Genomic DNA, 25008 nt, shown 5'->3' on the forward strand with positions numbered 1-25008 from the left:
TCATACCTATTGCCATAAGCTTGCCCTTATTTTCACTGCCTTAAGTTCGCTATACAACCCTTAGGATCACGATAGGACTTTTTTAGCTTGTAACATAGGCTCAGGGTCAGGTAGGGTATATTTAGGTATACTTTAGTGACTTTTTGCCCTCCTTGACATATCGGCTAAACCTTCCACTTTCTATCATTTTATCTCGCCCAGTTTCTCATATTCTTTCACCTTGCTATTTTCTCTTCTTTCTTCATTTGTGTAAGTGACTCTCTTCTTTTCTTGCTTGTAATTCTTGTATATTTTTCTTTTTCTTTACTTTTCTTTCAACTAATTCTTGAGTCACTTTACTTTTGTTCTTTCTCTCTCTTTGTTCTTTCAACCCCACTTTCCAGAGCATTCCTCATAATAGCCACCCTCAACTCATGGCTTTGCCATGAGTCAAAGTACACAATACCCAAAGTTGGTTCAGAGCCATAAAATGGTTGTTTACTGCATTAGCCACCCTCAACTTATGCTTTTGGCATTAGCTGAGGTGCACATGTCCAAGGAGGTACCAGGGCCAACACATTTTTCTCAGAAAAGATCAGTTAGGGTGAAAAAGAAAGGTCTAGTTTAAGCTCAAATCATTTGGATCAAAGAAGGATAAATTTCATTTGGTCTTCTTTTATTTAGGCTAAACAATGGGCTATATTGAATAAGGGCCTATGATCCTTTCCTAATTGTCTATTACAGCTTACTTTTAGCAGGACTAACCAGGCAAGTTCTAGCTCCGTACAAATAGTGGACTATACAAATCTTCCTCACACTCACTTGACATTTCATTACTCTACCAGATTATCAGACACCTAGTTCGAATTTTAGACTTAGGATCATGTAGTGGTGTACCTCTATGTCATGCTTAGAGCCACACATTTATCAATTACTATGCCTAGTCATGCATCATTTTCCATTTTATCACGATATCATTTTAGCCATCATGCTCCAGAATTAAACTATGTACACAAGATATAGACATGCCGGTTCAACAGAAAAAATAATCAGTCTTTTGGGGAAAAAGAACACAGGCAAGAAAGCCCCAAAAGAGGATAGTGAATTGGGCTACTTAGACTTCACCCTACCACTCACTTTCCATTTACCACACCCCCAACAAAAAGACATCCAAGTGTACCCAATGCATAAAAAAAATTTAAATACAGGGGTGGTAGGTGAAGTAAACCTGGGGCGCAAAGCGCCGACGATCAGCAAGCTGGTGGGTCCGGTTCCCCGGAACCCACTACCTCTATAATCTGGACACCCTCAGTGGTGTCCTCAGCATTAATAGCACTATCCGCAGTGCCTCCGCTGTCTCCACAGTTCTGGAGCTAGACGCCCCAGCAGCTAACTCTCCTGCTTTCATCTGACGTGGCTCCTCCTCAGCAAGCGAGGCTCTCCTCTCAGCCTCCATCTTACGGCGCTCCTTCTTCCGTGCTCGCGCATCATCCTCCTCTTGACCCCTACGCCTCTTGACATGCTCTCAAGGGGGAGGTGGTGGAATCTCTGATGTGGCAAATAGGGCCGCCATCACTTTGTCTTCAGCAGGCTCTGCAGAAGGGGCCTCACACTCAGGCACCCTAGCCTCTAATATCATATCAATATCTGTGTGAAGACTATCAAATGCATCCTGAAGGGTCGACACATCCACCGGAGGGGCTGAACGGTCTAACACCCGCAACTCAAAAGCGTCCAAGCGCTGATGAACCTCAGCGATCTTCCGCTCTGTGTGCTGGACCATTCTCCGCTCCAAGCGCTCTTCTGCCTCAGCAATAGACTTCTGCATCCAAGGCTTGATGTGATGCAAAAGTGTGTCCATCTGTGCCTCTAATTTATAGACCCTAGTAAGCGGGACCAGAGCGGAGAAAGGGGCTGAGCGAGAGGAGCTCGGGGCAGTGCTACTACCCGGGATAGACTCGACCGAGGTAGTGTCAGTGGAAGTCGCCTGCGTAGCCGTGCGGGCCTGTGCTACCATCTAAGCCAGATTGTCACCAAGAGGAGGCAATTCTGGACGGGGCCCTCTGCGTGGAGCCAACTCATTGGCCTCATCCCTGAGGAGGCCGATATCAACTATGCCCAGCGGGGTCTTGAGCTGATCAACGTGCCATATAGGCACACCAGCAGATCTGCATAGAGAAAATATCATGCACGGGAAAGGGTAAGTAGTTGTGACCTTAAGAGCCCTCTCGTGCATGACCGCCTGTAGAAGCCACGCAAAATCCACCTCAAACCCGGCTATCATCGCCGCCATCAGTACTGCTCGATCCCATGTGATGATATTATCAGCGGCTGTGGGGGGAAAGGCAGTGGCGGACAATCAATCACAAAAACTTCGCCGTGAAAGTCAGGTTGGCCTTCTCGATGGCCCCCTTCGGCTCGGTCACCCAGTCGGCACCCTCTCCATCAACGGACAAGTGCAGGGCCATCCACCTCTTGGTGGTCTCTCTCAGCGATGGCTCACGCAGGAATTGACCATCTTTAACAATCTTCCATCGGTAGTCAAACTCGGCAGTGAGAGGGTTCCGATTAGCATCAACATTCTCGCCGTATAGAAATCGGCGGATGGCAGGCAGGGAGATATCAACCTGAACGCCACATACTCAGACCTGCTCCAGTGGGGCCTGTTTGGAGGGGGAAGCCCGCCTATCAATCTGTGATTGGAGAGTCGCTACGTAGGATGCGTAGAACTCTCGGACTAGCTCTTCACTATAACGTCCCAACGGACGTGCTGTCCACTCCAATCGTTGTCTGGTGAAGAGATTGTGGATCTTAGGCATCGTCAGGAGACTTCCCGTAAGGACCCGCCGCTCCAATGTAAGTGTCCGAGTCATAACTTCTTTGTCATTCAGGAACATTGCATTGGAATAGACTTTAAACTACCCGTCGACACACCACCGGTTGGGCTAGTTAGTAACTGGGATGAGAGCACGAGCTGGTGAATTGGGTGTGGATTCCGAACTGTCAGCCTCATCAGACGAGGGACGACTCTGCAGCGGTGGCGGGTGCGGGAACCTCAGCAGATCCGGAGGCTTCCTCCGACCACGAAACTCCTAAGGAGCCAGACGCTCCTTCTTCATTAGTGGCTGACCCAGAAGGTGTGCAGGTCAGTGTGCGCTCCTCATCAAACTGGGAGGCAGTGACTACGCCGGACGCCACCTTTTTGGGTGTGGCTCTGGCAGCACGTGCAGCACGGGATGGGGTGGAAGTGCCTGGGGGCACGTACTCGGGGTCACGCTCATCATCAGAGCCAATGACCAGGCAGGCAGACGGGGTGAAAGACTTCGATCGCCCGCGTGCGTAGACTCGATCTTGTTTTGGTGCCATAATAGATAGTACCTGTAAAGGATTAATATTAGTGCTAGAAGGAGCAAACAAGACAAGCAAAACCACAAAAAAATTAAAACAAAATGACATTGCTATAGTACCAGTGAAACACAACGGACCAGGTGACGGCTCGTCGTGAGTAAAACGGACCGTCATGGGGTCTGTCGTGTCTTACTTAGACTATGTTTATATGGAGAACCCTGAAGGTGAGTCTCTGACAAGTATGACGGTATATGCAGGATAGACCGTCACAGGTACGACGGTCCGTCGTAGGTGTCCATCAGAGGAAACTTAAAAAAAATATGGAGACCCTTAGGAGAGGGGTCTCTTACCGTCATGACGGTCATGCAGGACGGACCGTCACAGGTACGACGGTCTGTCGTAGGTGTCCGTCAGAGGACACTTAAAAGAAATATGGAGACCTTAGGAGAGGGGTCTCTGACCATCATGACGGTCATACAGGACGGACCATCGAGGGTATGACGATCCGTCATAGTTGTCCGTTTGAGTACACTTAGAAAAATAGAGAGAGACCCTTAGGAAAAGGTTCTCTGACAACCAGAACGGTTGTGCAGGACGGACCGTCGTAGGGATGACGGTCCGTCGCATTTGTCCGTTGGAGGACACTTAGAAAAAGTGAGAGACCCTTAGGAGTAGGGTCTCTGACAACCAGAACGTAGTGCAGGATGGACCGTCACGGGAACGACGGTCCGTCGCATGTGGCCGTTGGTGGACACTTGGAGAAAAATTGGACAGTGGGGTGTTATGGCGGTTGGAACGGACCCAATGACGGTCCGTCGTGGATACGACGGTCCGTCATCGGGATCTCGTTCTGTAACTCAGTGACAGAGCTGGAGATGCCCCATTCATCCCGTATGACCCAAATCGAATTGGTAGTGTTTTGACCTACATTTGTCTAACCCAAATACCTAGTAAACTAGCAATGCTAAGACACTTATTTTATACGGTTTTAACACGGCAATTTCGAGGATTTTTTTAACCTAGGTCAGACAAAATTTGATAAAGAATGAACGTATCAAGATGAACTAGGCTACTACTAATTGATAAAAAAAATGCAATATAAATGAGTAGAAATTAGAGACACATACCTGAGAATTTGAGAAAAACAAGAGGGAAAGGTACTTGGTGATCAAGTAGACACCGACAGCAGCAACTCTCCGACTAGTAGATGATGAATTTTGAGGAATTTGGAGAAGTTGGGGAAAATGAGAGCTTTGAAAGTTGAAGAAGGAGGGAAATGGGAGAAAGAGTGAAAGAATGGGGTGAAATGAAGGGGTGGGGGTTTTAAATGATGAATTTTTTAAAACCCCCAGCCGGGTCGGGTCGGGTACGCTTCATTAAAGACGCGATGATTCCCCGACGACTGTCCGTCTCGGTTGTGACGGTTCGTCGTTTGTTCCGTCGCGTGTGCCCTAGTTTGAAAACAATAGAAAGACGTACCTGGCACGACGGATTCATGCGACGGTCCATCACAGGCACAACGGTCCGTCGCTGTATCCGTCAGTGACTGCTGCAGAGTGATTTTCTGCAGAATTTCCTGGTGATGTGACTGCAAATATAAAACCCATTAGTAGAAAATGCTACCATTACTAGAAAGAAAAACTATAAGTATTGGGTTGCCTCCCAACAAGCGCCTGATTTAACGTCGCGGCACGACTGAGGACACTTGATTACTCAGCCTTCATCAAGATGGTATGCCTCTATCACTTCATTCACCGATGCAGTATGCCCAAAATAGAGTTTTATTCGTTCTCTATTCACCTTAAACCGCACTCCCTCCTTGGTTTTTAACTCAACTGCTCCATGAGGGAATACTTGGGTAATCAAGTAAGGGCCAGTCCGTTTGGACTTGAGCTTGCTCGGAAGACAAGGCAACCCAGAACTGTCTAAAAGCACCAAATCCCCAACAATAAACTCTTTTTTTGCACTTTTTTGTTCATTCTCCTTCTTCGTTTTTTCTTTGTGGGATATGGCGGATACCGATTGGAGCTCCCCACTCTGCCTCATGGTCCTACAAATGTTGAAGGTCACTTCTTCATTGTTCAACCGAAATTTCATCTGCCCGTTTTCCATATCAACTAAGGCTCTACCTGTAGCAAGGAATGGCCTCCTAAGAATAATAGGCACTTCAAAATCGACTTCACAATCAAGAATAACAAAATCTGTCGGAAATATGAATGACTCCACTTTTACTAGCACATCATGGAGTATCCCTATAGGCCTTTTCACTGTTCGATCAGCCATCAGTAGCCGCATCGCAGTGGGTTTTGGGTCACCCAAACCCAAGTTCTTGTAAATCGAAAGGGGCATGAGATTTATGCTTGACCCTAGATCACATAATGCTTTCGAAAAATGTAATGACTCGACTGTACAAGGAATAGTGAACGCACCCGGATCTTCTTTCTTTTGTACGAGAGATCTTGTAGCAATAGCACTACAATGCTGCAGTCTATCATCATCCTCGAAAGTGACTGATCTTTTCTTTGTAACCAAATATTTCATAAACTTGGCATAACCGGGCATTTGTTCTAGAGCTTCTACCAAAGGGACATTGATAGAAAGCTTCTTCAGCATTGTTATAAAACGCCGATATTTACCATCCTCGGTCTTTTTCACTAATCTCTGAGGGAAGGGTGGTGGTGGTCTAGGCATGGGTATTACCTTCATAGGGACTTCTGCATCTTTTCCAGTGCTCTCTTCTGCTTCACCACTACCCTTTACCACCTTATCATCATCCTTTCTCACCTTTTTCTCATTAGACGGCATAGGTGGCTCAATGGTTTGCTTACCACCCCGAGTAGTGATTGCCATACAGTGCGCATCATTTTTCGTATTTTGGACAGTGTTGCTAGGAAGAGTGCCCGGTTGCCGTGTGTTCACTGTCGCAGATAATTGGGCCATTTTCAACTCGATCTGCTTAATCGATGTTGCATGTGTATCGACTTTTTGCCCAATACCTGCTAAATCACACCTTAACTCTTTAATGTGCTCATCACTAGCATCAAACCTCCTCATCATTTTGTGCAACATATGCTCAACTCGCGCCATACTATCTCCACCATCCCTAGGAGTAACTTCACGATTTTGAGGAGGGACATAGGGCCCATTCCTATCATTTCTATTAACGTAGTTACCCCTGTTGAAGTTGTTGTCGCGGTTGTAGTTTCCATCTCGGACATAATGACCCTCACGGTTATAGTTACCATAGATCCGACCTTGGTTCCCTTGACCTTGGCGCCAATTATCCTGGTTTGAGCCTTGGGCGCTCGGTCGAAAACCCCTCGTCTTCTCATTTCTGCATAGGAGTCTTCTGCATAATAGCATTCATCATTAGGAGATGGTTCTTTAGGCATGTAGTTAACTGCATTTATCTTTTCTGCACCCCAAGTGATATGTTTTAGTACCAACCCAAGCCATTTCTTCACGAATCTCATCTGTGGCTGGGTTGTGAGTGGACTGCACTGCGAAGGTATTTCTCCCGGTATCTGACTTTCTAGTACTCCAAGCTTTATTATTCCGGGAGATTTTCTCTAATTTTTCAGCAATCTCAGCATAAGGACACTCCCCATAAGATCCACCTGCTATAGTGTCCAACACCGCTTTATTATTATCATCCTGTACCCGATAGAAATATTCCTTCAGTGACTCATCATCTATACGGTGATTTGGGACACTTCTCAAGAACGAAGGTGAATCTATCCCAAGAACTACTAACTAACTCTCCTGGTAGTGCAACAAAGTTGTTCACTCTGTCTTTGTGGTTTAGTTTCTTGGAGACGGATAGTAGCGTGCTAAGAAAACATCCCTTAGTTGGTTCCAAGTGAAAATTGAGTTGTAAGGGAGCTCAGTGAACCATATAGCAGCCTCTCCCGTCAGTGAGAGAGGAAACACTCTAAGCCCTATTACATCCAAGTCCAAGTCAGGCCTCCCTACACAGCTTTTACACACTACCCTTACCTTAGCTATATGGGCATGTGGATCCTCAGAAGGTAGCCCTGAAAACAAACCTCTGGCAGTGAGCATTTGCATCAGGCTACTAGTTACCACGAAGGTGTGGCCTGGTGGTAGAGGAGGAAAGACAAGTGGCCCATCGGAGTCTGCTATGTTGTCATAGCCTATGTAGTATGCTTGGGGCCGTGGAGCGGGATTTCGTCCCCTCTGTTGGTTTTCACCCGGAGCATCGGGTAACAACTGACCATGAACATCAACCGGAGCTGGGATGTTCTGGTTTGGATCATCATCATTAATTCCTAAGTTTCTATTCATGTTGCGTAGTGTACGCTCTGATTCGTGATCGTAGGGAAACAAGGGTTCTCTTCCTCTCCGTGTATTTGGCATACAAGGAGGGTGGTTCTGCACGAATCAAAAACAGTAAAACAAAGTAAAATCAAGAAAATATCAACTAAACTATAGCAATAAGTTTAAGTTAATCTAAAAGTTACTTTCCCCGGCAGCGGCGCCAAAATTTTGTACGCTCAAACGTACTTCTCAAATAAGAAGTAAAGCGGTCGTGCCAAATAAATAACACAACTAGTGAGGTTGGGATCGTTCCCACGAGGAAAATAGTTTATACTTAACTTCAATCTATTACTACTATTGTTCAGTCAATTACTTCCTTGGAAAGCAAAAATGATAAAAGGGGGGTTTTCTATTTCTAAATAAATGAAAATAAATAGCGAAATTGAAAGAGACACTTAACAGCTTCAAATAATTGAGATTTAATCAATTAATGAAGGTAACTAGGGTTTTACGTGTTCCCCACAGGTTCATAACTTTATAAGTCTTACTATAACAATTCTTTCCTAGTATCTTGCATGCAAAGTGATAAGTTATTTATTTCTAAATCCTTGGTCCGGCATCTAGAAAATTTCACTCCGCACCTTGGTCCGGCTACGTGTGTTGCTATACTAACCCTTATCTTTACCTCATATTAAGCATCGTATTCGATATTTGACTAAGTTATTACCTCGTACCAATCAATACTAGCCTATTAGATAGTGTACACTAAATCTATGTTGATAATTCTTTTCCTATTATCTACCTCCTTGGTCTGGCAAGTAGCATTAAGGCGAGTTCTAACGTTGACCATCCGTTAAAAAAACTTCTAAACGAAAGAATTATCAATACATGCAAGACACTATTCTAGAATTGTTATTTTAGTTAGGTTTTACCTCATTATTAGCCTATGGTTCCCACAACCCTAGTTATGGAGTTTAGTTACTCATAGTCATAATTACAATATTCAAATATGTGATATAAGAATTCATGCACTTACTTCGATGAGAAAGAGTAAAATCCAAAAGTTCGCTTGATTAATCAACGAAAATCACCAACAATCAAGTACAAGAATCTCAAAATAATCAAGAATCTCACAAAAGGTCTAAAAAAATAATCAAGAGTCTAACAATAATCAAGGGCCTAACCTAATAATCAAGAGTCTAACCTCAAAAATGAAGTTTTTCGAACTATTTATAAAATATAAAAACCTAATCAAACAAGGACTCTATTTGCTGGAAATCTGTCAAAACGCAGTTGGGTCGACGGACCTCGAGACGGGACGTCGTGGTCACGACGGGCCGTCATGGACTCCGTCGTCCCATACTTTGCAAATTTCTTCTGCTGCTCTCTTCATTACCCTCGACGGCAGGTATGACGAATTGTTACGAGCACAACGGTCTGTCGAGGATCTCCGTTCCAAAACACTTGAACTCTTGGAATATGGGTACTGGGGCTACTTCTCTGATCTTCATGACGAACCTGCAGGACGGACCGTCATGGATACGATGGTCCGTCACGCTTTCCGTAACCCCACACTTGGTCAGACTTCCTCATCTTCCTTCAGCAGCTGCACTACGCTGCCACCTACGGACCGTCATGAGCATGACGGACCGTCACAAGCTCCCTAGGTGGTCTCTTCTGCATTTCTTTGCTCAAAAACCTCCGCATTCATCTTTGGACAGTTTTCCTGCAAATAAGGAGAAACTTATATAAAAATTAGCACAAAAAGGCTTTTGGACACACTAAACTTAAGGAAAAAGTATTAATAATACCGTGAAACCACGGTATATCAGCTAGTGAAGGATGTTCACAGTCTTGCTCGCTTGGGAGTTCTCCTTATGAGCATATCAAACAGCGGTGTAACAGTTCAGAATGGGGCAGAATCGTCTTTGGTAGTGGAGGTTAAGAAAAAGCAAGAGAGTGATCTGATCTTGGTTGAACTAAAGGGTGCAGTCAACAATCAGAGAGTGGAGGTTTTCTCCCAAGGGGGAGATGGTGTACTTCGCTACCAAGGTAGATTGTGTGTTCTTGATGTGGGAGAGTTGAGGCAGCATATTCTTGCAGAAGCTGATAACTGCAGGTATTCTATTCATCCAGGTGCCACTAAGATGTACCGCGATCTGTGGGAAGTCTATTGGTGGATTGGCATGAAGAGGGATATAGCACACTTTGTGAGTACGTGCCCCAATTGCCAGCAAGTCAAGGTAGAACATCAGAAACCAAGAGGTATGACTCAAGAGATCGATATTCCTACTTGGAAGTGGGATGTGATCAATATGGATTTAATCACAGGGTTACCTCGTACTCGCAGACAGCATGACTCAATTTGGGTGATAGTTGATAGGATGACTAAGTCTTCTCGCTTTTTTGGCTGTCAAGACTACATATTCGGCAGAGGACTATGCCAAGCTTTACCTTACTGATATTGTGAGGTTGCATGGGGTTCCTTTGTCTATGTTCTCAAATAGAGGTCCTCAGTTTACCTCTCATTTCTGGAAGCCATTTCAAAAAGGTTTTGGTACTCAAGTTAACCTTAGTACAACATTTCATCCACAGACAGATGGGCAGACAAAGTGTACCATTCATACATTAGAGGATATGTTGAGATGTTGTGTGATCGATTTCAAAGGTAGTTGGGATGATCACCTTCCACTTATTGAGTTTGCCTACAATAATAGCTACCATTCAAGCATTCAGATGGCCCCTTATGAGGATTTATATGGGCGTAGATGTAAATCTCTTGTTGGTTGGTTTAAATAGGTGAAGCAGCTTTGATAGGGCCAGATTCAGTCCTTTATGCTATGGAGAAAGTGCAACTCGTTAGTGATATACTTAAGACAGCCCAAAGTGGTCAGAAATCTTATGCAGATGTAAGGAGAAGGGAACTAGAGTTCCAAGTTAATGATTGGGTTTTTCTGAAAGTCTCACCTATGAAAGGGGTGATGAGATTTGGAAAGAAATGGAAGCTCAGTCCTAGATATGTAGGCCCTTACAAGATCTTGAAAAGGATTGGCAAGGTGGCATATGAGTTAGAGTTGCCAGCAAAATTAGCAGCAGTGCATCCGTTCTTCCACATCTCACTCTTGAAGAAGTGCGTGGGTGACCCAACCTCTATAGTGCCATTAGAGAGTGTGGCGGTGAAAGATATTCTTCTTATGAGGATGTACCAATTGAGATTCTTGACCGTCAGGTTAGAAGGTTGAGAAACAAAGAAGTTGCTTCAGTCAAGATTTTGTGGAGGAGTCAGTCCGTAGAGGGAGCTACTTGGGAAGCAGAAGAAGACATGAAAGCCAAGTATCAGTTTTACAGTCATTCATGCGTAAATTCAGTTTTAGAATCATGTTCCCTCAGTTTGTACTTTCATTTTTATTGTAATTGCATGTACTCAGAACTGAATTCAGTCAGAACTCAGTTCTCAGTGTAGTGGAGTTTGCATCTCTATCCCTCTTTTTCATCTAGTTTAGTCTTCGTTCGAGGATGAATGTTCCCAAGGGGGAAATAATGTAACACCCATAGTCAAAACAGATCAAAAATTAGTTTTTCAGAAAAATCTGCAGGTGCTACCAATGGTGGCATCGACAGACCGTAGCCTGAACCACAGTCCGTCCTGCACAAGCGTCGATGGGATCAGAAACTTCCAAAAATTTCAGCCTAGAAAAATTGGTTAAGTCTTGGACGACGGATGGACTTACGGTCCGTAGGTCAAAACGACGGTCCGTAGTCCGTGACCATTGATCAAGACTCCCTTCAACCACTCTCTGACAAGAGCTATGGATGACCAACATGGTTCGTAGGTGGACCTACGGTCCGTAGGCCTGACCGTAGGTGGAAAATCTGCAACTAGTTAAGGGGAAATGCAGTTGGGTAAACATAAAATGATCATAACTCTTAGCAAAAAATTAATTAGGTATCCCATGACCTACCCACAGATAGATAATTGAATTATATTTCCATAGCTACTGACCTTGCTAAAATCAGACCTCCTAGTAAAAAGTTATTGCCATTTTAGCAAAGGCCTGTTGAACAGGCCCTCACGACGGGGCATCGGACGCACGACGGACCGTCAGTCCTGGCCGTCGTGAGGCCCAACAACAACCCTCCCAGAGGTCTTTTTGACCTTTCCCACTCCGTTTAAACCTTAAGTTACGTCATTTTGACCCTAAATCATCAGATTTTAGTCAGATTAAGCCTAGAAACATAATTAAAACATATCCAAATCAAATCATTAAATCAAAACTTAGAAAATTAGAAGAAAGAGAGGAGAAAAAAGCTCAAGAACCCTTGTTCAAGAACTCCACAAGCTCCAACAGTTCCAGCCCCGAAACTCAAGTATTTTTCCGTACATTTCATCACCAAGTATGTGGGATTTCACTAGTGGGTTCCTTTCACCAATCGGGTCCTTAGTTTCAGTCAGTTCTTGATTCTCTTATCATGATTCAACCTAGGGTTTCTAGAACTTTGATATAACTTCATGAATTTATTAAATATATATGCCAAATCAGATTATCATGTTATTATTGAAATTATCGTATGAATTTCAGAACCCTAGCTTTGTATTTCTTTAGTTCTTGAATTACACATGGTAGGTCATATATTTCAGAACTTCAGATATACATGCCTTAGTTATAAATGCATAATTACAAGATTAATTATTGCATTCTCAGTTTGCATGTTCAGTTTTGAGCTATCCAGTATTTACAGAAATTCAGATATAATCAGTTAATTTACAGAATTTATTAGGAGTAGCATAATACCAAGTTGGACTAGGGTTTAGCGTACCCAATAGTCCTAGAACTACTAGCCAAGTAGGTTGTAAGTCCTTTCTGTGGGCAATCAGTTTAATGATCACGCCAGCATACCTTTATACCTTTGGCAGGGTTTATTGTGTCCTCTTCGATGGGGTGTATACATCGGACTCCACATTCAGCTCATGTGGTTTTATTGTCGGTTATTAGTAGCTTCCACATTTCAGTCAGACTCTCTCCATTGACCATTTATCAGTATATTCAGTATTTAGTTTCAGCATGTTATAAATTGGTCATTGCATCCAATTATCTTAGAAACCAGCACATCACGTTCAGATTATTATACTTCTTTCTGTGCTTGTTCAGTTATATTTATTTCAACTTTACTTTATCCTACATGCTCAGTACCTTTCAAGTACTAATGCATAGGTGCGCTACATCTTCTCGTGATGTAGGTTCAAGTTCTCAGCATCCAGATCACGCATAAATCGATTTCCCGATCTCCAGTTTAGTAGATTAAGTGGTGAGTCCTCGTTCTGCGAGGACAACAGTCATGAGTTTCATTTCAGTGTTTAGTCATTTAGTTTAAGTTTTTGCTAGATTTAGCTGGGGCTTATCCCATTATTTCTAGTCTAGTTTAGAGGCTATTTTCAGAAATAGTTAGATTCAACTTAGTATTGAGTTAATGTTTCTTTTGTATTAAACTCATTGTTTTCAAATATCTCAGTTATAGAATATGGGTATTCCCCATCTTTTCATATTAAGTATGATTTAGCTTCCGCAATAGTTTATTATCTTTAGTATGGTCCTGATCATGCCAGCAGGATTAGCTTGTGATCACTTGTGGTCCTAAGTTCCGTGTCCGCGTCTCGGGGATAGCTCGTGGAGTGACAATAATCTTGAGCATTTAAGAATATTATTTATACCACAATCAGATAATTATAATTACAAACTACAACAACATATTCAATATAATCCATTAAGTACGATATAGGGAGGATGGTGTGTATGCAACTTTAGCCTTAGCATGTGAAGGTATAGATTGTGTTCTTTGGATCGTCAACTCAATATACAATTATTAAAAGAAAACACCAAAACATAGAACATAGAAAAACCATTACAGAGAGAAAGAGGAGCTTAAGATGAAATAACTTATTCAGACTATCTTATAATGAGACAATTATATTGAATTGAGAAGTATAACCTTTAAGGAGAACGATATGTGAAGCCACTTACAAATCAATGACATCTGTTGTTTTTGCTTTTCCACGTGCTGTTCGCAGTCCACATTAGAGCTCTAACTAAATTAGGATCACGCTCTGCAGGGCCCATTCGAGGGTGGCGCTCCCAACAAAGTTTTCTCCATACCCAAGGCTCTAACCCGAGACCTATGGTTAAAGGTGAAACTCTCTTACCAGTGCAGCACAAACCTGAAAAACTATAAAAACATCGTCAAATATATACAACAAAAGAGATCAATATTTTCAATAGTCAAGAGAACACAGTCCGACTTCACAATTATAGTATATATAGAATGTAGTTAACAAAGTGTAGAAATTAATGGAAATTGAATCACTTATTGGTCAAACATAAAATCTCAGAGTGATACCAACAAAGATAAAAATAGGAGAATTAAAAAACGAAAATTGGCATCCTAATAAATGAAATATCATTAGCATCGATACAAAAGATAAAAACTGCCATATTCCTATAACTTCTCTCAGGAAATGAAACACAATAAAAAAGAAACGATCTATCAAGAGTCGGATCAAGATACCCTTGTCACCGATGAAAGTTCTGAAGGCGAAGAGTTGACATAGGGTTTAAATTTTGTTTTTGTTATTTTGCTCAATTTATGTCTGATTAAGAATAGATAAAGTATACCTGTCTCTAGGACCCAAAAACGTACAGTTGTCTCTAGGACAATTAATCCACAAAATCTTTTCACAATCTAGGACAATTAATCCACAAAATATTTTCACAATTCCAAAAATTCCCCTTATCATTCTTTCACATTTCCAGCACAAATTACAATTTTTAGAAGTTGTGTACATCCACTATGTAATTGGCTTTATATATATTTTTTGTTAAAAATTTCATGAGTGTTTAGTTGTTTCTCAATGATACTACAAAAATATGCAATATATTGTCTTTTGTCTCTCCTGATCTAACTTGCTAAAAAAATCACCATAAAAAAGTTCTTCATACCGGTAACATAGCGTTGGATACATCTTTATAATTATTTTAATTTCTGTCGATTTCTTATAACACATATCCTATATATTTGTGAGTTAGTGGAGTAATAATCCGAATAGTTGAGGGTCGTCTAGATTATTTTCTTTAGCTTAGTTATTTTTTGTTAACACAATAAAATAGTATTTATTGTTAAAAATAAAAATTCATTAAGAATCTTTATTTATTATTATATTTAAAATTGTAAAAATAATAATTATCATGACAGAAAGATTAACCAATTTTATCTGAGGAGGAGGCTTCGTCGTCCGGCTTCTCATAAATTTTGTCAGGATCGGCTGACTCATCCTCGGATTAAGAAAAGAAAAGAGAGACATAATACAATAACTTTGTCTCAGACTTTCAGTAACATATCTAATCAGATTGAATATGATTTCAAGAGTAGTCACATTCATTCACATAAAGTTAAGTGAATTATTGAAGCTATTTGTGTGATCAAATGATCTTAATGAGTAAACATCTCCCTCCCTCTCTTTCTGTTGGACATATCACTTGCAATCAATGTTTTTTGTCTTCCCATACTTATATCAGATATGAAGTTGAGAGTCAATTGTGAATGGTGCTAAAGGAGAGTATGTTAAGATGCGTCCAAGCCCGTAGCTGTGAATGTATGTCTTGACTTCGTGAAAACTTAGTAGGATGGTTCACTGGAGATGCAGTGTGCTCTAATTTTTCATTTTTTCTTTGACTTTTCCTCCAATAGTTGACTGGTCTAAACTATTGTACCTTGCTATGTGGACTGATGAGAGCGGTGTAAACAAACCTGCTCATCAGAAGTGAGTTTATTACTAGCCTTAAGGTATTCCTTAGGAGATGATGGTTTATGGATGAAATAATTGGAATGACTAGTGGTTATGGTTGCGGCGGAGAAAGTCGTAAACTATCGGCTCCCTTGTAAATCAAAGTAGCGACAAGTTGAGTGTTATGACTGCAGGGGGAGAAGCAAAGCTTCGCAAATAACTTCACATCCTTCTCACTTATATCCTCAAGAGTAGCTTCTCAAGTGGGAGGCTTAGTAAGAAAGGTATTTTTAGCATCGGTAAAATCCCTTTAAATAATAGGCCGGAATGGTGGGAAAGGATGCCCTCCCTACTTCAATGGAAATGGAGGAATCATCATTTCACTGTCGCTCATTTCATAATAGTCAAGTGAGCTGGTAGAAAGTAATTCACTGCTTTCTTTAGGCAAGGCTTCAAAAGTAAAAGAAAATTTGTCCAATTGACGATTTAGGATCTCAAAAAAGTAATTTATTTTCCGTACCAATGAGAAGGGGGGCTTCACCTGATCACTCTGAATTCGCTGATCAAGAAGAGGAAAAGAAAGAGGTATTTTCTTTTTAATCAAAGTAGAACCTCATGGTATAATTTAGAATTTAGATGTTTCACATAAAAGTTGATGATTGGTTTGGTAAAATAATGATTATATTTGATCAACAGTGGATATTAAGTAATTTCAACCTTTTTCTACTTCTTCAACTCAATATAGACGTAACACTTATATTATTAGATATTTTCAATAGCGAACATTAAAAAAAATTCCATAGTTAATTTCAATATATTCAAAAGTATTAATTATGATTTTTTTTTTAGATTTTTGTGATTAAATTTTTATAATCAGAAGTAGATTCTGCTATAATTGCCTCAACGTGAGAACTAATAAATTGTTGCTCTGAAGTTCAACTTTCATGATATTATAGGAGAAACAAATTATTCTCCATTGATAGAATGTTATAAAATCGAGTGATGATTTTGTTGATATTCCGTGAGAGGGTGCAACGTCGCGGTGACTCAAATTTAAAATTTTTTAATGAATTTTAAAAGGGAAAAGGGAGCCGCCACCTAATTTTTCGGAAAAATAGGAGATCCATTAATTAATTAACATAAAAGAAAGTTTAGGAAACCGACTGATCCTAGGTAAGGGGTCCAAATTATTTCAAAGGGAAGGGGTTAGACACCCTTTGAAATTCAGAGATGTGTGGATCCCGACTGATATTATTTTTTCAAATTGAGGAGGAAATAAAATAATGTACAAGTATAATAAACATGCAATATACACAAGTCATATGATAAAATAATAATACATGAATCGACCTAAATTATCGTATCATGAACAATGTGCACAACAAAAAATAAAAATTATAATTCATATTCCATTGGAATAACTTCAATGGGAAGTGATTCTGGTGTACCTATAGACACACTTAGTAAAAACATTATTAATAAGTAAATATGAATAAAAATAAATAAAATAACTAACTTGAAATAAAACCCGTCTTATTAATATGAAATACCTTGAAAATCAACAATAATTTCTTCATCGGTTAATTTTTAAAAAATAAATATATTAAATTAACAAAATAAGCTATAAAGCAACATACGACATCCTAAAAGATAAAAAATAAGAAAAGAACCACATGATAACAAACAAGCAACACTACTTACTGAAAGTATTTTTAAAATGTATACATCCAACTTGAATAAATCAAGAACAATTAATTAATGAACAATTAACATAAGTATATAAATTATTAAGAGAGAAAAAATAAATTAAACAGGAAATACATAACATGATAAGCAAAACTACATCAACCTAATCAAACAACGACTAAAAAAATAATTAAACCCAGTAACAAAACATATAAAATATATACACTCACAAAGGCAGTGACAGAAACAAATAAATAATCATAACAATAAAATTCTAACAAAATAAATTATAAATAAAAAGGAAATAAGACCACTTCTATCCTAAACACTAAAGAAGTCAGTGAGAGAAAAATTATCCCTATATATAATAAAATAAGTAATGAATAAAATAACCAATAATAATCAAAATACAAGAAATCTTCTGTGAACATAACAATGAAGCAAGTTATGGTGAGAAATGAAATAGTGAAATAATAATAATAATAATAATAATAATAATAATAATAATAACAATAATAATAACAATAATAATAATAATAATAATAATAATAATAACAACAACATAAAGCAAAGTAATAACATTGATTAAGAAAAATACCATTAAATAATTAAAATAAAAGGGTTAAATGGTGACAAACAGTGATGTTTTGCCAGAGAAGAAGAAATATGAACGGTGAGCCGGTGGTTTGCACTCTCGATCTCTTGGAGCTTGCTGTGGAGTTGTTTGCTTGAAAAAATGGGAATGGAGATGGGGTTTTGTTCACCGGTGTGAAGCTCACTAATAACTTGCAAAACAAATAGTAAATCGACAGGGGAAAAAGGGTAAGGTGTTTGGTTCATCGGAGCTTTGAGCTCCTCACCGGAATAATGAGAAAATGAATGGGGGTTTGGGTCTGGTTATGAGTGAGGTCTGATTGTGAGGGAGAAACTGGAATGGTTTGGTTGTGTACCAGTGAGGTTTCGCCGGAAAAAATGGAGAAGAGGGAAAAAATTTTTGGAGCTTGGTGGTGGCTGGTTTGCTCCGGTGTCTTGGGCGAGCCAAGAAAGACGAGAATAAGGATAAAATGGACACTGAGGTCTTGTTCTGGCGGCTGGAAGCTGTTGCTCGTTGGAGCTGCGAGAAAATGGGGATTTTTGGAGTTTCTTCCGCCGTTGTTGGACTGAGAAGAAATAGGGAAGGAGGGTGGTGAATGAAGATGCTTGGTTGTTGTTTGGAGATGTTTCCGGTGACCATTTCACCGGAAAAAGAAGAAAAAACAAAGGGGTTTTGGGTGATGGAATCGCCGAAACTCCAGTGGATTAATCACCGGAAAAACATAAACAATAAAAGAATCTCTTAAACACTAAAAATGTAAAAAAAATACCCTTAAATTTTATCCGCCACCTTTAATCTAATGAACCAACTATTATATATATAAGGAGATGGAAGTTAGCAATTGTACATAGGGGCATAGCTATCTTGTAGAACCCCTTTCAACGAAATATTATATTATTTTTATATAGTTACAATAATTTTATATGTATATAAAGTATATGTACAACCCGCTTCAGCGACTTCATGTGTCAATTTCTACAGATATTGAACCCCGTTAATAAAAATCTTGGCTCTGCCTCTGAATCTACTTGTACAATACCACTATCTTAAAATCGTTAGTCAAAACCACCGATTAAAAAAATATATGTATATGAATTATTAGACTGTGCAATAATATAAAAGTAAATACTAACAAATGTAACAGAGGAAAAAAATGTAATGAACTTAACCAATGACATGTAAAAAATGCAATTTAACAGAAATACTGATTTTATATAAAATGAACAAATATTTGAACGTCTTGCTATGATAAAATAATATAAAAAGAATTAACCGATAAAAATCCTAATACTTTGAGAATAAGGATAATTATCATGAAATTGCGTTAAAATTACACATAATATATTTTAAACTATTTAAAAAATAAAATACTAAAAGTATTAATTTTAGAAATATCATACCAAAATTTGGTGTCAACAGATTTGAATTGATGAAGAACAATAATTGGAGAAAAACTAGAATTGTGGATGTGGGGGGAGGGGGGGGGGGGCAACTGGGAGAAGAAGAATTGGGGAAGAAAGTGTAACACCTCAGTCATAGAAAGGGTTAATTATTGAAAAAAGTATATTAGAAATAGGCATTTTGATATTTGTGCAAGTTAGTCTTCAATTTTGTTTTTTGGGACAACTTCAAATGACCATGAATTTTAGTACTGGATGCGCTAGGTGGCCCATAAGATATCCAATGAAAGATCTTTGAGTCCTCTTTTCAACACCACCAAATTTGATAAATTTCAAGTTGGAAAGAGGAGTATATGTCGGTTTGAATTTGGTCTGTCCTGTTAAGAATATTCATCCAAATTATGGTATTTTGGTCATTTCCTTAACCAACAAGGTTCACACGTTTTCCCACCAAAACTAGAGGTAAAATCTGATTAAAATCAGTTTACTATTATGAAATTATATAAATTTAGAAGAATAAGAAAGTAGGGAGAAGAGAAAAGACTTCTTATATCTCTTGACGTATATTCAGAATTCATAGATCTTCCTCAAATTTTATTTACAATGAAGGAAAACCCTTTATTTATAGGAAAAACCTTACTTGGTCCCCAAGTAGGATTTCTAGTCATATCCTATAAGGACTCCACATAATTAGACATTCACTATAATACAAATTTTTTATAACACTCTCCCTTGAATGTCATTAGATTATGTGCCTCGTTAAAACCTTACTAGATAAAATCCAGTGTAAAAAAACTAGTGAAGGAAAAAGAGTACACATATCTAATAATACGCATTATGGATGCCTCATTAAAAACCATAGAAGGAAAACCCAGTGGGACAAAACCTTATGAGGTAAAAAGAGTACATCGCGTATTAACTCCCCCTTATGAGAACATCAATTCAGAGACTAGAATCTTCATTTTCCAATCTTGTGCACCATCTTCTTGAAAGTTGTATTTGGTAGAGACTTGGTGAATAAATAAACAATAATATTACTTGAACAGAGCTCTTGCATGTTGATATCACCATTCTTGGGAGCTTATGAGTGTAGAAAAATCTTGACGAAATATGCTTTTTTCTATCTGCTTTTATAAATCTTCCCTCCAGTGTCAACGATATCTGCAAATTCCTTACTTCAACTTCTTTAAGAAAATAATCTATTGGCAAGAGTTTGAATTCTAGTCATCAACTTGCATAATAATACTTGTATATGCTCTATGCATTTTGAATCTATTTAATCCTTATGAGGATGATAAACAAGCTTTTCAAAAACTTGTATATGCTTTAGATTTTGAACCCATTCGATATTTTCATATCAATTTTGTCAAGTAACAACATTTAATATTAGATGTATGACATCTTCTAGTGCCTAGATTGCAAGTCAAATAAGCTTTACGCTTACCAAGATGCATCATTTCACTTTTCACTTGATAATTATTTCTATACAAGCATGCTTTAATAGATGTAGAATTCATATCCTCATAATCTTTTACAATATTGCGCGCTATTGTATCAAAGATATCGTCAACGATATGCCATTTTCCATTGATTCACAATAGAAAAACTTTTTGAGATCTCATCACTTCATTATTTTTAGGTAGCTTCCCTTCTCATGAGGTTTCATAAAGTGTTATGTCGTAGGCTCCCCAAGAGCACATTATCTTCTTATTATGATCATTTTGATCCTTTGATCCTCTCCCTTTTTCAAAGATTATTTCATTTAGAATTGATTAGTCTATTATGCTTCATGCATGTCATAGACTCTATTGGACATTCAATAGGAGTATTTACAACTTTTGTGTTGCTTCTAATCTCCCCCTTATGTTAGACAAACTAACATATATCTCAATCTTTTGGAGAATATATCTTTGTGCATCATTGTATATTCATTGATTATATACCACATATCAAAGTATATTCATCAATCATATGTTGCAAATCAAAATTATCAGATGAAAACTATTTGGTCCCTGACCATAAACCAATTAACAGAAAAATTAATCATAACTTATTGGTTTGATTCATACAATTACGTCTGTATGTAATATCATATTTCAGATCAACAGATGATACTTTATTTTCATAAGCAATGATTCACTATATGTGACATTTAATGTCACATCATATTATAAATTTATCAATATTATCAAGGTGAATTATCTTGATTTCGTATTATGAAATTGTGCTCTTATCTCAATTATTTTTGCACAAACAATTTTGTGAATGTCAAACTACATGTTGACAACAAACGTATATGTGATTATCTTATAAATTCATCTTTTTATCATATCACGTGATGGGTGAACGGGTCCATATTAACCTTTTATAGTTTTCAGGATTTAGGGATTTAGTCCCAACTTTAGTTGATCCAATCAACTTTATCACGAGAACAAGCAACGTGAAGAATTCTTGAAGAATCTTCTAGTTTTTCAATGTATGTCCATTAATCAGTATGCACGTCTTTGGGATAACCAAATTATTCATGCCAACTAATAAAATTATTAGTACTCGTAAACTCCAAGTTTACTACGGCATGTGCCTTTTGCTTTAGTAAATTTCTTATTTACTATTATATGAATAAATTTCAATTTTATTACTCCAAGAGTAATTTTCAGATTTATTTCTTCTCATTACTTTACCCTTTAGGTGAGTCGTGATCCCATCATTGAATGAACTAATCTGAAGAAAATTGTGCATGTAACATATTATTTGTGCCAACCTTTTAGCAAACATCAAGTTGCGAGATAATAATAGGCACACATGAGACCATATAAAAGAAACATTTATTAGGACCATTAAGTCTAAACAATCCTCTAGGTGGATGACTAGGTCCACAAATATTTGTATACGTTCCTAGAAAGCAGAGAATTGAATCTCAACTTTCGTTTATGATGGTGTCACAATTAGCTTGTCTTGCTAACAATTATTACAAGAAAGCTCACCATTTAAAAGAATTTTTAGGTTCTTCAACGGATGTCCGTTTTAATTTTCCATAATTCAGCTAAACATTATAGACTAATGATGTCTCAGACAATCATACCAAATTAAGAAAGTATTGAAATTAGAAAACTTCTTATTTATCATAGAATGTGCCTCAATTGAACTAATTCTTGTCCAATACAAGCATGAAACGTTTGTATAATACATGTCTTCTTAGAGACATTCTTGATGATACCACATCGTTAATCAAAGGTCGCAATCTTTCTCATGCCTAGCATGGTGGCGTACGCTTCATTACCTTTAGAGAATGAATCTATATTTTTAGCATTTATCAAAAGTTCTCATTCTTCACGAATAGAACACAATCATCTATGTACATCAAATTTTTGATTACTTAGTACCTCATTCCATATTCATGTGCATCATTTGATCAATTGTCTTCTTTTAGACATTTATGCACTGCTACATTCGAGGAATGGATCTGCTTCAACGAGATATACTTCATCACTATCAAAAACTCATTATTTGCCTTAGTCATCATTATATAATGAATATGGTGCATTGAGACTCAAACCAAACGCCTTATGCTATAATTCAATGAGGGACTTGAACCCAACATCTTTCATCATAGAGCATCAAAACTCATGATGTTTTAACCTCTTTGTGCAATTGAACATGAATCCATCATCTTATGCTTTTGATGCGATGAAAATTGATTCATCTTATTTTCAATTGAGACTCACCCGAGTCTCTAATGATATTATGCCACATCAACTCCAATAATCTTTTTGAATTAATTTCTCATATATAATAATAATAATAATGATAATAATAATAATAATAATAATAATAATAATAAGTTTCAATGTAAAATTGAACATGTACATATGCTCACATAAAAAAATATGTTCACTGCCACCGTCTTTTTTTTCTTTTTGAATTTATATGCGGATTATCCACATTTTTATTTTGTAAATTAATTTGTAGATTATAAAAATTAAAAATAAATGTTAATCAAGGAAAATACTCCACATACCTGTTTGGTGTCCCACTTGCAATATTAACACGATTCTTGATAACAGAAGCCTTGAAGATATAAGAACCTTATTGCATAACTTATGCAAGATCTCTTTTGCACTTTTTCCATCTTCTTCATCAATCTTTAAGAATAGAACAATCGTGCTGATAACGTATTAAGAAACTACATAAACTTAGAAGAAGAAGAAAGTAGGGAGAAGAGAAAAGACTTCTTATTTCTCTTGAAGTATATTCAGGATTCATAGATCTTCCTCAAATCTTATTTACAATGAAGGAAAACCCTTTATTTATAGGAAAAACATTACTTGGTCCCCAAGTAGGATTCCTAACCATATCCTACTAGGACTCCACATAATTAGACATTCACTATAATACAAATTGTTTATAACATTTACGCTAAAGTTAAAGCATTTGGAAAGTCAGGCCAAAGTTTAAGAGGAGAAAAGGGTGAAAAGCTTCAAGCGTTCAAGACTTCTTGCGATATTCCATAAATTTCACCAATAATTTAATCTTTTCGAGGTATGTAAGATTTCATAGTGATGGGTTCGTTCATCCTCACACCAATCATGACTTTCTTGATTTAATTTCGTCCATGAAAGTTATTGTATTGAAGTTCTTGATGGATTTTCTTGAAGTTTCATTCTTCAATATTTAATATTGGGGTGTAATGAGTTCTTGGGATGAATGTTATGAGTGTGAGAGTTGTTCTTGAGAAGATTTTCGTTTACTTATCTTGGGTATTCGAATCTAAGAGTATTTCAAAGAAATCATTCTATTCTAGGTGAATTAGGGCAAAAAATTGTGAAGAAAAATTTGTCAAAACGTTCTGGGAATTGGCTGGGGCAGCACCACCTAGATGCGCCAAGAGGGCTGGCACCCTGTGCTTGCAGTGTGCCATAAACTAGACCTAGTAAGTGGAGGATGGCGCGGCGCGCTAGAGGTGCAAATGAGCATGAACAAACTTTCCCTTCCGCTCCCCAATTGTTCCTTTAAATCTTCAATAATCATCGAGAGATCTTATATATCATGAATCATAACTCTTGAATTCACATTTCATTTTGAGAAGTCTTTTACAAACTTTTAAAAATTGTTTTAAACTTGAGTATGATGATGAGGAGAGTCGAGTTTCATTTTTCAAAATTATTTTACGGTAACTAAGCATTCTCAAGAGTAAATGGTTTACATATAAAATGAGAGCAAACTTTGATTTCCAAATGAGTTAATGAGGAAGTTTTGAGCACTATATCTGTTAAGAGAACCTTTTGAATAATAATGTCGAAGTTTGAGGTAGAGGAAATTTTTTTAAACATATGAACATGAGCTATATTATTTGAAGAATATTGAGCACCGATACGAGGACGAGTTAAAACAACTTAAAGTCATCATAAACCATGTATGTCAATATAGGTAAAAAGGGTCATACTTTTTAGATTATTTTATTATTGCTTTTAAGCATATCATATTGGATCAACTTAGTTGAGGATGTCTTATACTCCCCCCAAGGTATAAGACAGTTCTGGAAGCGTGGATGAGACGTTGTATCATCACATAGTGATGGTTGTCGGTTAGAGAATCTCCAAATAAGAGTAAAAGAGTAAATATTGTATTTATAAATATATTCAGTTATAATCTATTGTTTCAAAAGATTTTTATAATACATTTTTATTGTTGCTTTTTATATTATCTGAGTTGAGTATTTCTGAGTTTGAGTATCTTTGAGTATCCTTGAGTTGAGTTGAAATGATGTTAGTAAGTTCTTCTTTTTAATGTGTTCAAGGTTATGTATGTTCTTTAGGTTTCCCCTTGTATGCTCGTACATTCCATGTCTTAACACCGTTTGGCCTACATCATTTTATAACTCAGATATAAGAGTTTAGGGTCATAAATAGGCGCACCGATGATACCACTTGCAGTTCCAGAATTGC

Source organism: Solanum pennellii, chromosome 9 (genome assembly GCF_001406875.1).
Source record: "Solanum pennellii chromosome 9, SPENNV200".
NCBI lineage: Eukaryota > Viridiplantae > Streptophyta > Magnoliopsida > Solanales > Solanaceae > Solanum > Solanum pennellii.